The following is a 14,533-nucleotide window of genomic DNA, read 5'->3' as shown; positions in this document are numbered from 1 at the left end:
TGCCACTTGTGCGCCACCACGCCTGTCACCTCATCTTTCTTTTTTGCCAGGTGTGATGGCGCACACTTTTAATCCCAGCATTCAGGAGGCAGAGGCAGAGGCTAGTGAATCACTGTGAGTTCAAGGCCAGCCTGATCTACAAAGAGAGTCCAAACCCCCCCAAAAAAAAATGTTTTGTTTTGTTTTGTTTTTCTTTTTGTTTTCCAAGAAACAGTTTCTCTATGTAGCCTTGGCTGTCTTGGAACTTAGAAATATCTGCTTGCTTCTGCCTTCTGCTGGTATTAAAGACAGATTTATTTTTATTTTTAAATTATGTGTATCTGTGTTTCAGTTTGTGCATATGAATGTGATGCCCTTAGAAGTCGGGACAGGGTAGTGGATCCCCTGGAGCTGGAGTTAAAAGCGATTGTAAACCACCTGATGGTGGTGCTGAGAACCAAACTCAGGTCCTCGGCAAAGGCTCTTAGCATCTCTCCATTCTCCGCCCCCTCCCTCCCTCTCACCCTCCCCCTCTCCCTCCCTCCTCCTCCTCCTTCTTTTCTTCTTCTTCTTCTTCTTCTTCTTCTTCTTCTTCTTCTTCTTCTTCTTCTTCTTCTCTCTCTGTTTTTTTGAGACAGAGTTTTTCCTTGCCTGTCCTCAACTCGCTTTGTAGAGCAGGCTAGAAGAGGGTACTGGATCCCCTAAAATTGGAGTTACAGGTGGTTGTGAGCTGCCATGTGGCTCCTGGGAATTTGCAAGAACAATAAGTATATCATCATCATCAGCAGCAGCAGCAGCAGCAGCAGCAGCAGCAGCAGCATCACAGAGACAGGGTTTCTCTGCAGCTCTGGCTGTCCTGGAACTCACTCTGTAGATCAGGTTGGCCTGGAACTCAGAGACCCGCCTGCCTCTGCCTCCCTGAGTGCTGGGATTAGGGGGAATTTTTAAAATTCTCATCCACAACTCTCCCAGTTCTTTAGTAGCCACTTACAGTGTTGTCTGGGGGGACTGCAAGCAGCTAGGCACTTTTGTTTGAAGAAAAGGTCGTCTGTTCTCTGTGCTGGTCTCAGACCTCTCTGTACCTGAGGATAACCTTGAACTTGCTTCTGATCCCCTTGCTTCCTTCCACATCTGGAATCCTGGGATAGGACCCGGGGCTTCCTGCTTGCTAAGCAATCATGCTACCTAGCCCCAAGGTCTGTCTGCTTTGCAAATGTGGTTTGTCGAACCTGTACCTCACTCTGGCATGTGACATCTCAGAATCTCAGCCTCTTGGTAGACAAATCTGTCCTCATATTCCTGTTTACAGGAGGGATAAGAGCCACCATTAGCTTTATACTTTCACTGAGCAGGACATGGGCTGGATGGGAGTAGTAGTTACCTGTGCTTAGCTTCCTCTGTTTTGTTCTGTTTTTCTAGTTCCCTGAACCCAGGAGAGCCTTTCCTGCAAACTGACAGTCAGTTTTTCTTTGGTACTGATATTCCCCCATTTTGTTAGAGCTGAAAGCCACTCTGTAACGGGTGGCCCTTTCCAGGCCCTTCTCTGCTTCCTGGTAAAGGTTGGGTAACTAGACTGACAGCTCACAGCTGCCTCCTGCCTCCTGGGCCTGCCCCAGGTGACTGGCCCTGGGTATTTTCCTGTCCGCCCCCCATGGGTGGCCTGGGGTGGATGACTGACCACTGTGGATCCACAGGGTCCCCTCGCCTCCCAAGCAAGGCAAGTCCTTCAGGCAGTTCATGCTCCGTAGCACCCCAGGGATCAACCAACCCTCCCGGGAAACATCTTTGGCCTCTTGCCCTCTGTGATCCTGCTTCCTGCCTCCTCCGTCTCCTGACAGTTTTCTCAATAAAGGAATTGCACAAGAATCTCTCTGTGTCTCAAGCTTTACTTCCAGTTAACCCTATTGTCACCCAGGTAGGAATGTGACCCAAGGCTCATGTGCCAAGATACTGAGTCAAGGACAGGAAAGAAAAGAAACTGGAAGTGTGTGTTCTTCCAGAGGGGCTGTCTGTGGTCCAGCATTTTATTACCGTCCTCTTGATTGGCAAGCATCCCGGAATAGCTAAAGTACACAGAGAGTGGAGAAACAGACATCGCTGGGGGCTGGGGATGTGCAGTGATGGAGTGCCAGCCTACTGTGCAGGAAGCTCAGGTTCCCTACACCCCTGAGGTGTCCTTGGGTTCTCTGAGCATCTCAGATTCTTCTCTCAAATGAAAGCTCTCCTTCTTTCCTTCCTCCCTCCTCCTCCCCTTCCGCCTCCTGTTTCTTCAGTTGCTGAGGAGCAAACCCAGGGCCTTGTCATGCCAGGCAAGCTCTCTGTCACTGAGCTACATCCCCAGACCTTGTTCAGTTGGTTGGTGTGGTTTGGCTTTTCCAGACAGGGTTTCTCTGTGTAGGCTTGGCTGTTCTGAATTACTTGGTAGACCAGGCTGGCCTTGAACTCACAGAGGTCCGCTTGCCTCCACCTCCCTGAGTGCTGGGATAACAGGCACATGCCCAGCTTGCTTTGTTTTTTTGAGACAGGGTTTCTCAGTGTGTAACTCTGGCTGTCCTGGAAGGAAGCCACTCTGTTAGGCCAGGCTGTCCTTGAACTAACAGAAGTTTTTTGTTTTGTCTTGTTTTGTTTTGTTTTGTTTTTTACAGACAGCCTTTTATTACACAACCCAGGCTGGCCTGCAATCTACAATCCCCCTGAGTGCTGGGATCACATGTGCCCACCACACCAGTTTTGGCTAACAACTGTTGCTGAGGCCTATTCCTAAAGAACCCAGGAGATAGGGCATTTAAATGCTATGTCAGCTAGGCACCAAGCACCATTTCTCAGATCCCAGGGAAAGCAGAGGCTAAGAGAGCCTCTGGTAGCACAACCAGTAACAGTACTAATAGGGACAGAGCTCCCCCCACCCACCACCCCCATAGGGTCTCTCTGTGTAGCCCTGGCTGTCCTGGAACTCACTCTGTAGACCAAACTAGCCTGGAACTCAAGAGATCTGTCTGCCTCTGCCTCCCAGAGTGCTGAGATTACAGGCATGGGCCACCACGCCCGGCTCTGGCCTTCTTACTTTACCAAGAGATAGCACAGAAAACAGGCCTCAGAAGCCTGATGGAAGGCCTGAAGAAGTTCCGAAGAAATGTTTATCTTATATCCAGTTCCTAATTAGCTTTCACTGCACCAGAGATGTGGTACATTATTTTGTACTACTCAGGAGCAGCTTGAGACATATTTCAGCCAATGAAAAGGCCTACAGAAGCCCATGTTCACTGATCTTCAGAGTTCCCCCAAGAGGCAGAGCAGGACCTCCAAGGCTGGCCTAGCTAAACTGTGATTGACTAAAGTGAGCCAGGTGGGACCTCATCCGGCTGTGAGGCAGTGTCCTACTGTCAACTCGGTGTTAACCCCAGGGGCCAGTGTGGCCAGCTGGGACTGTGGGCGCAGAGCCACCACACACTACTACACATTTTCAGGGCCAGTCAGGAATGTGAGATTATTGCATCAAGTCGTCCACTTTTTTTTTTTTTTTTTTTTACGTGTTTTAATGTGGAACACATGCTCAGTGTGATTGAGCCAAACCGAAGGCAGCTGTGATCCGATGTGGCCTCAGTTTGCAACTCTGGAGGCTTCAGCTGATGTGGTGGGAAAACCCTGACTGTCCTTCCCCGAGGCAGCAGATCTGTCTCCACTCCACAGGTGTGGTTGGTCCCCCGGGCCAGGGCTGCCTTGGGGCTCATTAGGAAAGAAGGCTGTGAATTCCTGAGGCCAGCCCGGAGCTGCTGGGGGGTTTCCAGGGTGACAAGGATCTAGGCCCTATTCTGGAAGGAGTTAAGATTTTCCCACCAGTAGCAGCACCAAAGACCGACTATGTGTGTGTGTGAGAGAGAGAACGCGTGTATGCATTGAAGAGGTTTAGGAAAGAACAGTCCTGAGAAAGTCTCCTATAGGAACCCCAATGTGAGCAGATAGTTAGGAGTTTTATTTGTTCACACTTAGAAGAGAAGAAGAATCAAAGGCAGATGATTCTGCTCACACTTCCTGATAGATTCATGGCATGCTGAAAATAGCATCAAACATGCGTGGACCACCCAGACAGGCTGGTGCGCAGCTTTAATCCCAGCCCTTGGGAGGCAGAGGCAGCAGAACCAGAAATTCAAAGTAACCTTTGGCTAGACAGTAAGCTGGCGATAAGCCTGAGCTAAATGAAAACCAAGAACAAACCCAAATAAGCAAGTCAGGTGAGGAGGGCGCACATCTTTAATCCAGCACTCGGGAGGCAAAGGCAGGCGGAGCTCTGAGTTTGAGGCCACCCTGGCCCTACTGAGCAAGTTCCAGCACAGCCATGGTTACACAGAGAAACCCTGTCTCAAAAAAACAAAAATGAGGGGAGGGGCGGGGAGGAAAGGAGGAAGGAAGGAAGGAAGGAAGGAAGGAAGGAAGGAAGAGAAAGTGGAAGTCATTAAGGAGGGCACCACCCGTGGTCTTCAGTGCTCGGAAGTGGCTAGCTCTTGCTACAACTGCAGGCCCTCACACTGCTGCTTGGGCTTGACACCTGGTAAGGTCAAGGGCTCCTTCTTGGGAGATTCGAGGCCAAGTTAGCTTGTGCCTGGTGACCTAAGTTTACCAAGCGCCCTGGAGATGTTAAAGCAGGTATGCCTCACGTTAGCCAGATTTAACTCCACCTAACTTGCCCCATGCCAGCTTGTAGAACCCAAAGGCCCACAAAGGATGCAGACTTCTCCACCTTTCTGGGACACCAAGGGCTGTCCCGGAACCATCTAGTATGTTTCAGACACAAGGCCTGAACTCCAGTCCCAGAATGCGGAGTACTTGCGAGGCATCTGGCAGCTGGGGAGGAGGCAGTTAGGGGGCATGGCAGAGAGCTATGGAGAAGCAGTGCGTATATTGTTTATTTGTTGGTAGCAATTTTACGTGCGTGTGTGTGTGTGTGTGTGTGTGTGTGTGTGTGTGTGTGTGTTTGCACAGGTGTGCCTCAGAGTGTCTGCCAAGATCAAAAGACAACTTATATGACACATTGTACGAGACATTTCTCAGGTTTTTTTTTTTCCTGTCTATCCCATTGTTCCAGGAAATCAAACTCAGGCCGTCAGGCTTTGTGGCACGTGCCTTTACCCCCTGAGTCATCTTGCCAGCCCTTAAAAACAATGTCTCGTGAACATATTGGTACACACCAGGACCGCCTGGGACTGTTCAGCTTGACTGAGAGTCAGACCACTACACAAACAAACGGCAAGAGAGACAACTGACAGGGTCGTGACACATACCTTTATCTCCCAGAAGTCAGGAGGCAGAAGCAGCCAGGGTTCTGTGAGTTCAAGGCCAGTCTGGTCTCCATTTGCCGGTACCAGGCCAGCACCACAAGTATTCCAGGTGATGGAACAGGCTGCGGAAAGCGGCTGTGCGTGATAAGGGGCCTTTTTATTCAGAGACGTAAAAAAGAGATTCCGTGCCACAGGAGCTCTGGAGATGAGAGAGGCCTTGTACGAGGAAAGGAAGTGGCAGTCAGGTTCCAACAGGACTCGAACCTCAGGCTGTCCCGTCAACCTTTATTCCAGAGGAGTGCGAAGTCAATGACCCATTTAAAGAGGGGACTGTGCACCGTGTAGAGAGGAGAGAACTCCAGGTGCTCCCCAAATGAGACATCAGAGGCCAGCAGGTGATGGGGTGGGAGGGAAGGAGGGAAGTGTGATGGGAGGCTTGTCCATGAGGGAACCCGGAAGGACTCTGTGAGGTGGCGGAGTGAAGGATGGGCTAGGGCAGGCTGATCCATTACGAAAGTAGCCCACACAACTCTGTCTGGTTCAAAGGTGCACAAAAGTTTTCCGTTTCATTGTTTCTCAGTGCTTCTGGGCGGGGAACCTTCACCCTGACAAAATGGATGACGAGTCCCACAGCTGTCCAGCACAGGTCTGCTCCACGTCCAACATGGAAGGCTCCGTGGCCAGGGTATCACTGTCCCTGCTGATGTTCTAGTGGAAGAGAGGTGGTGACGTGAGACAGAGGCCAACGCGGAACAGCAACTGCAGTTTCAAATTACCATCGCCAGGGCCATTTGCTAAAAAATAGTGTAAGGCAGGCATGGTGGCACACAGCTCTCCTCTACAAAGCGAGCGCCCTTTTTGGGGGGGGGGCTCAAGACAGAATTTCTCTGTGTAGCTCTGGCTGTGGTCTGTAGACAAGGCTGACCTCGAACTCAGAGATTTCGCCTGTCTCTGCTGAAAGTCTTTAATCTGGTAGCGTTTAGCAACTTTGATGATGTAAACATCATCACAGTTTAATTCCAGAACAGGCGCCCAGGGAACCACTACAACCATCAGTGGTCTCCTCTCCCGGGGTTTTGCCTTCAGGCCTTGGCCTGCTCCTGGTGTATTTTGAAGTGGACTCATGCAGCTGCCAAGTGGTCTTGGGTGGACTGGCTTCTTTCAAATAGTACCTGATGCTTCGTAAGGACGAATCTTTGAGCATGTGACTGGAGGTAAGCAGGTGAGCTGGGCAGGTTTGGGGGGGTGGGTGGGTATGGAACCTGCAGAGGCCATAGGTGATGAGCTACAGACAGCATGGCTCCTACACGCCAGTGAATCTGTACTGAGCCCCCTTGGGAAAAGCAGGAAGAAGGCAACCAGAGTGGCAGACAGTGAAGACGGGTAGGTTGGAGAGGTCTGGGTTGGTAGCTTGGGTAGCATAGGTGGCCTCTGCCAGCCCAGGAGACTCTGCAAGCCTTCTTGGGACCCTAGAGCTGGGAGAGTCAGTCACTTGGCTCCTCCAGGTATGTGAAATTGAAGTGGCATTCCAAGGAACTCTGATGAAATTTCAATGAGAGCTCTGGAGGGAGGGCAGGGGCCGTGGTAGGAGGATTGTCTGGGCTCTGCAGGGCTCTCTGGGTAACACAAGGTTACGGTACAAAGGCACCCCTGGCCCATGGAGAGGAGCTAGCTAGCTCTTCCTCAAGCCCCCTTTGTTAAGGATGTGAAGTTCCCATGTCCCCATGACCCCTGGCATCCAGGTGGGCCGTGGGGTGGAGTTTTACACAGCCAGAGGGGGTGACTGCGAGGTCACTGGTCAGTCTGGATTTTTCTTGGCTGTGTCATGGGGGGGGGGGCTGGGAAACTGGAGATGCTAAGGGCTCTCAGTGACCTCCTGAGTGGGAGTCTCAGCTCTCAGGGAGCTTTCAGAGGCCTGAGCTCTAAGGGCCACAGACTCTCCTGAAACATCCCTCCCCTCCAACACTGTAGACACCTAGAAGAATGGCCTGAAATCAGGCAAGTGCTTGGAGGATGCTGAAACCCCAGTAAACCCCAGGCAGCAACATGATCAGACAGGATGCTTTTTCCTGAAATATATATATTTGTCATGTAAATATTTTAGTATATATCTTTTTTTTTTTCTTTTTTTGAGACAGGGTTTCTCTGTGTAGCCTTGGCTGTCCTAGACCCGCTTTGTAGACCAGGCTGGTCTTGAACTCACAGGGATCCACTTGCCTCTGCCTCCTGAGTGCTGGGATTAAAGGCGTGCGCCACCCCTGCCCGGCTTTAGTATATATCTTAATATGTAAAAAGTCATCTTTTCCCACTAAACACAAAAAAAGAACATAAATAGTATTTCATGCCCCAAATGGAAGAATATTAGTTCACCTTGCTGTATTTATTTATTTATTTATTTATTTATTTATTTTTGAGTGTGTGTTTGTTTTTCAAGACAGGGTTTCTCTGTGCAGCCTTGGCTGTCCTGGACTCACTTTGTACACCAGACTGGCCTCGAAGTCACAGAGATCCTGCCTCTGCCTCCTCAAGTGCTGGGATTAAAGGCATGTGCTACCATGCCCGACTTATTTTTGTTTTTGTATAATTTTCATTGCACATATTCAGAGTACTGTGTTATACAAAGGAACTTTAACATCCTATTTATTTATTTATTTAGGTTTTTCTAGACAAGGTTTCCTATGTTTTGCCCCTGTCTGTTCTGAAACTCACTTGCTAGACTAGGCTGTCCTCAAATTCACAGAGATGGGCCGGTCTCTGCCTCCCATGTACCACCACTGCCGGCTTTGGGTTTTATTTTTGAGTGTTTTATTGATGTTTTCCCCACTAACAGTTCTGATCCTTCAGTTATGACTGAGCTTAGCTAGCAGGTGTGTCCACCCCTTCACCCCACACCCCTACCTGTTCCTGGTTCCTTTCCCACCTCCCAGGAACAGTTTCTGGTCGTGTTTGGTATTGTGTAAAGATGGCTGCTGGCTGTGTGAAGGCGATGTGGTTTCTGGCTCTTGCAGGCTCAGCAGACTTATCTCCATCCACACAGCAATCTAGACATCTATGATGCAAATCAAAGTCTCAGGAATTCCGCTCTGGAGGCCAGGTCTCCCCAGAGCGGGAGAAAGCAAGATAGGGCACACCAGGCCCCTTGTCCTCACAGAATTTTTTTTCTCTTACATATTTAAGCACGTGACCCATTAAAACATATTCAGAACTTGGATTTTGACATGCTTAACTACTTTAATTAATTAAAACACACTGGATTTTAAAAGATATTGCTATATTTAAATAGCCATGTATTTAAATATTAATAACTGTTAAGGTAGTGAGTGTCCACTTTGTACCATGTAAAATTGATGCAATTCCCTTACTTCGGAAACAAGACTCACCAAACAGGATACATAAATGTGGGGTGTCTGGTACCTCAGAAAAGTTGTAGGGTGGGAGGAGGCCTGGCCTTTGGGTGCAGCCAGTCTTGTGCACAGAGTCCTATAAGGACTCTAGCCTGTAAGAACATAGGAAGTGCTCACAGAAGTGAGAGCTTCTTTAATACGCACCAAGTGCTGAGATTAAAGGCATGGACCATGTCACCCAGAGTATTACTCTATTTACTATCAGAAGAGACCCTGGCTTAAAAAGCAAGAAATAGGGGAGTAAGTGAAGAGGTTGCTCAGTGGTTAAGAGCCTTCCAGAGGGTCTGAGTTCAAGTCCTAATACCCAGGTTAGTGGCTCACAACCTCCTGGAACTCCAGGGCCAGGGCATCCAATGCCCCTTTCTGGTCCCTGTGGGCCCTGCACTCACATGAGCAAATGCACACACATTCACAGGTACACACATAATTTAAAATAAATTTTTTAAAATAAATAAAGAATCCAGGTGCACACACTGAGGCATGGGGGGTGCCCATCTGAGTATGTTTTTGTCAGTATTTTTTGTGTCTTTCAGTATTTCTGTGTGTTTGTGTGTCTCTCTATGTGTATGTTATGTGTTTGTATATATAACTATGTGTATATGTCTGTTTGTTGTATCTATATATAGTATGTGTATCTATATGTTTGTGTCTGTTTCTCTGTGTGTATTTGCATATCTGTGTGCATATATGTATCTACGTGTTTATGTGTGTATGTATGTGTGTATCTGTCTATGTTTATATGTGCATTTGTGTGTATGATGTATAAATGTGTGTTTGTGTGACTATATGTAAATGTGTCTGTGTCTGTGTCTGTGTGTCTCATGTGTCTATGAGTGTTTGTATCTGTCTGTATGTGTGTGTTTGTGTGCTTATGTATATACACACATCTGTGTAAATATATGTGTCTATGTGTTTGTACGTATCTATATGTGCTTGTTTACACACACTATGTATGTCTGTGTGCATAAGTGTGTGTTTGTGTGTCTATACCCAAAACAATGTGCCTACAGATTACATTTGGGATAATGGACACGTCCTGAGGAAGATGGTGGTGATGGCCGCTGGACACTGTGATTCACACTGCTGGACTTCCACCACATTCTTGTGGTGAAATGACACGTGTCCAGTTCTGTGTGTTTTAAATACCTGTCTTGCTCGTTCCGTCCATCTTGACACTTACTGTGTGTCTTGGTCACCTGGCCACAAAGTGTGGCTTGTGCTGGGTTCTGCTGATACGACTGTGAACTGTCCTTCCCAACTTGGTAGCATCTCCCAGGACAGCTGCTGGAAGAGTCATCTGCTATGATTTGTCACAATTTGGAAGGCGGAAGTGGAGAGATGAGATATACAGAGATTTGGAGGCAGAAGTGAGGGGTTTTTTTAAACCTCAAAGTGGAGCCCCTCTCAGCATTGGGGGAGGGGGGGGCAGACCACAGAGGTTTGGGCAACTCCCAGCTTTGGCTTTTGCTGCCATCTTCCTAACCTGTGGCCCAGCTAATCTCAGGGCACCAGACCCCAGAAGACAGCAGTAGAGATGGAGTCCACTGGGAGTCAGAGCTTCAGGCAAACTTTCCCAGAGGAACATCCATGCCCCCGGGCGTCTGAGTCAGTCCTGTCCCCAGATCCACAGGGCTGCCCTATCCACCAGTTCCCTTCTTATTCCCACTTCCAGTTAGGAAGGCTTGTGTGGGGTATGGTTCACTGTGACTCTGATTCACCTCGGGTTCTTCCTCATCCTTAAAAAAAAAAAAAAAAAAAAAGAGCCCTGGTGACACACACCTATAATCCCAGCACTTGGGGAGGCAGAGGCAGGTGGATCTCTGTGAGTTCGATGCCAGCCAAGCAACAAAACTAAAACAAACAGAAAGGACATTGATGTGCACCCAATCTCCATAACTCACCTTATAAAACTGAAAGTCATCACCCATTAAAAACAGCTTCTGCTGGGCTGGAGAGATGGCTCGGAGGCTAAGAGCACTGGCTGTTCTTCCAAAGGTCCTAAGTTCAATTCCTAGCAACCACATGGTAGCTCATCTATAATAAGATCTGGTGGGCCGGGCGTGGTGGCGCACGTCTTTAATCCCAGCGCTCGGGAGGCAGAGACAGGCAGATCGACCTGAGTTCGAGGCCAGCGTGGTCTACAAAGGGAGTCTAGGACAGCCAAGTATACACAGAGAAACCCTGTCTCGGGGGAAAAAATCTGGTGCCTTCTTCTGGCATCAATCAATCAATCAATAACAGCTTCTGCTGTACCCACCTCATTTTTCTAGGAGTCTGAATGAACCAGGTACTAAGTGGGCTCTTAAGATACTTGTGTTATGCTGGGTCCGGTGGCACACACCTGTAATCCCAGCACTCTGGAAAGCAGAAGCAGAACAGATATCTCCAAGTTCGAGGCCAGCCTGGTCTACAAAGTGAGTCCGGGACTCACAGAGCCAGGGCTACACAGAGAAACCCTGTCTTTCTCTTTTTTTAAAAAAAAACTTTTATTTATTTATTATTATGTCTACAGTGTTCTGCCTGAAGGTACACCTTCAGGCCAGAAGAGGGCATCAGATCACATTACAGATGGTTGTGAGGCACCATGCAGTTGCTGGGAATTGAACTCAGGACCTCTGGAAGAACAGTCAGTGCTCTTAACCTCTGAGCCATCTCTCCAGCCCTGCGCCCTGCCCCTGTCCCCCACCAAGAAACCCTGTCTTGAGAAACTAAAAGGAAAAAAAGGGGGGGGGGGTTCTGGAGAGATGGCTCAGCGGTTAAGAGCACTGACTGCTCTTCCAGAGGTCGTGAGTTCAATTCCCAGCAACCACATGGTGGCTCATAACCATCCACAATGAGATCTGGTGCCCTCTTCTGGCATGCAGATGTACATGCAGGCAGAATACTGTATACATAATAAATAAATATTTTTTTAAAAGAAGAAAAAGAAAAAAAGGTACTTCTGTAGCTGGCTGGCTCACGTAGCATGTCACCCATGTACCGACATGTGTCCACATTGTCTTCATCTGGGGGTCTGAGTAGTAATCCGCTGTAGGCGTGCGCTAGGGTCTTTTGCCCATCCTGTCTATAGCCACTTTGTTGTTCAGGGTCCTATCACTCCCAGCTACAGGTCACTGTCTGAGATCAGCTGCATGCTCAGCCTTCATCAGGGAAGTGTCTCACCAAACTGAGGGGTGACTAATAAATCCACAGTTGGTGAAGAGCTGACAGTAAGTAATGGTGAACTACTTGCCCTAAATGGAATGGCTATATCATTCCCTTCAAGGCTCCGATAACATAAAAAGGGGTTGCAGAAAGCATAGAAGAGCCAAGGTAGGAGAGATGTGCTTCAAGAAGAAAAAGAAAAAGAAAAAGAAAAAGAAAAAGAAAAAGAAAGAAAGAAAGAAAGAAAGAAAGAAAGAAAGAAAGAAAGAAAGGTATCATCTTCTGGACATGATTTGGCCATTTGCATTCATGAACTCGCTGCAGCTCCCACCTTATATTTTCAGGAGTATGAATGAAGCAGGTACTTCATGCTCTTAGCATATTTGTCTTCTGGCTGGTTCATGTCGCATGTTATCTATGTACCAACCTGCGTCCACAGTGTCTTCATCTGGGGGTCTCAGTGACAATCCACTGTAGGTGTGTGCCAGGATCGTTTGCCTATCTTGGGTTTAGCTGTTGGGGCGGGGGGGTGGGGTGGGTGGGGGGGGCCAATGTCACTCCTTCAGTGCTGGCAGCCACTGCTAAGTCATGTGTGCTCCCATAACTAAGTCCCCCCCTGTGCTCAGGCAAGAAATAAAAAGAAGAGGCACTTGGTGAGAAGAATTCTGGTGAGAGAGGGAGGGAGAGAGGGAAAGTAGGAGAAAAGTGACCAAAATCCATTATTTGGCCATATGAAGCTGTCAAAAGCGCAAAAGCACCAAACAAAAAGCTGTCCACATGTCATGGTTAGTGGTTGCTCTGTGGGCCACTGCTGTGGGGTCACGGTTAGGCATACAGCCCATGGCACCAGCTGGACTCATCTGTGAGTCCTCTACTCTGTGAACACACTGTGGGGACTTCAGTGCCCAGTCAGTACTCTGTGAAGGAGCATTGTCACCCTTGCTAATGGTCATCTTCGGGGTGGGTCTCCTTGAAGCCATTGCCACCTTGCTGTTGGAGCGCCTCATCATCAACAGCCCTGATGCCCCCATCTTCACAGCTTTAATGCTCTGTCTCTGCCTCTGCCAGCCTTCTTGTGCTGAGTGATCCAACAGACGATTCTCTCCTGGTCACACCATGTGTACGCAGACCTATCAGACTGAAAGCTCCATGCGCCAAGTCACCTAGGGCATCCTTTGCCTCTAGAGTGCTCCTGGCAACATCTAAAGGCATCAGCCTAAATGGTAATCTGCTCTCAAGCCAGAGAGCCCCCCACTGCAAGACCAGAAAAGGCTTCCCAGAGTATTGGTTCCTGCCTTCTTTCCTCACATTCCTGGGTCCGGAGCTCTGGGCTGGAGCCAGGGCCCCCGGGCCTTCCATCTTGCATTGCATTGGAGTGTTTATGACCGCAGACAAGCCCCTGTCCTCTGCAGGCCTCTCTCCTTTCCTGTAAAACGGGCGGGGAGGGATGTTGACGAATGTCTCTGGGCATTCCCAGATTCCCCAGGCTCTGATGTGCTCCTCCCTAGCCGCTCCCCCCTCTTTACACAGGGTCTCATGTAGCCCAGGTTGGCTTCAAATCCCCCTATAGCTGAGGATGGCCGACCTTGAACTTCTGAACCTCCATTGGGATGACAGGCGAGCACCTCCACACCCAGCTCAGGCTCTGCTTTTCTTGTGGTGGTTTTGAGAAAGAGGCATACTATGTAGCCCTGACTCACCTAGAACTCACAATGGAGACCAGGCTAGCCCCAAAATTCATAGCGCTTCACTGGAATTAAAAGGCATGTACTACCACACTCAGCTCAGGATCTGCCTTTTCATCTGGTTCCTTCAATGTGTGTCCATTGATCTCTTCTGCCCTTCCCCCACTCATCCATCCATCCATCCATCCATCACTCTGACATTTCCCTTTCCATCTTTACCAATGGCTCCTCTGATTTCAACATCTTATGCTTACACATACACCTAAGAGGAGACCTCTCTTAGCAGTACCCTCCAGAACAATACACCCCCGCCGCCCCGCAGCCCTCCTCACCCACCCACCCCCCACTCCCTGCTACCTCCATGCCCCGCCCCCCTCTCCGCAAGGAAGGGACAGGGGCTGCCTTGAATATTTGGCCACACCTAGAGACATTTTTGGTTATCACGGCTTGCTCAAGCAGTAGCAGCCCAGCCCTGCTACCCAGGGCTGTCACTACAGTCACATATCTCCTTATAGGGAGCACTGTGAGAAATGCGTCAATCAGTCTCCTTCCTCTGCAGACAGAGGCATGACCTTAGACAGCAGCCACGTCACCAGGAGACATAATCTCCTATCTGTGATCTGACAGGGACTGAAACGTGCGTCTGTCCTCCTAAACATGAAATAAACATATATGGGGGCTGGGGAAAGCAGCTCAGTAGGTAGAACATTCACCTAATATGCAGGAGGCCCTAGGTTCATTCCCTAGCACAGCATGAACCCAGTGTGGGGTAAGTACCTGTAATCCCCACACTCTGTAGGTACAGGCAGGAAGATCAGAAGTTCAAGATCATCCTGGCCACCTAGTAAGTTTGAAGCCAGTACGGGCCACATGAGACACTGTCGCAAAAACTAAACAACAACCACAAGAAGAATCAAATGAGCTCAGCTGTTTTTTCTTCCTTCATGTAATAATATCATAAGTGACATTTAAGGCAATAGAGAGGCCTCCTCCTGAGGCCAGATTACCTAAATTGGGATCCTAGAGATGCTGGTTCCTAGCTGTG

General features: G+C 48.9%; 1 long non-coding RNA gene across 1 annotated transcript; it reads right to left on the bottom strand.

Annotated features, from left to right (window-relative positions):
- Positions 1-5,938: 5,938 nt before the first annotated feature.
- LOC311586694 lies at positions 5,939-10,661 on the bottom strand. The gene is made up of 3 exons (XR_014775623.1): positions 10,561-10,661; positions 9,840-9,940; positions 5,939-5,963 (listed from the first exon to the last, which is right to left on the bottom strand). It is a non-coding gene; the product is annotated as an uncharacterized lncRNA (long non-coding RNA).
- Between the last annotated feature and the right edge of the window lie 3,872 nt (positions 10,662-14,533).

This window comes from Acomys minous, assembly GCF_964271855.1.
Source record: "Acomys minous genome assembly, chromosome: 16".
Taxonomy (NCBI): domain Eukaryota; kingdom Metazoa; phylum Chordata; class Mammalia; order Rodentia; family Muridae; genus Acomys; species Acomys minous.
This window is presented reverse-complemented; position numbering and strand designations above follow the sequence as displayed.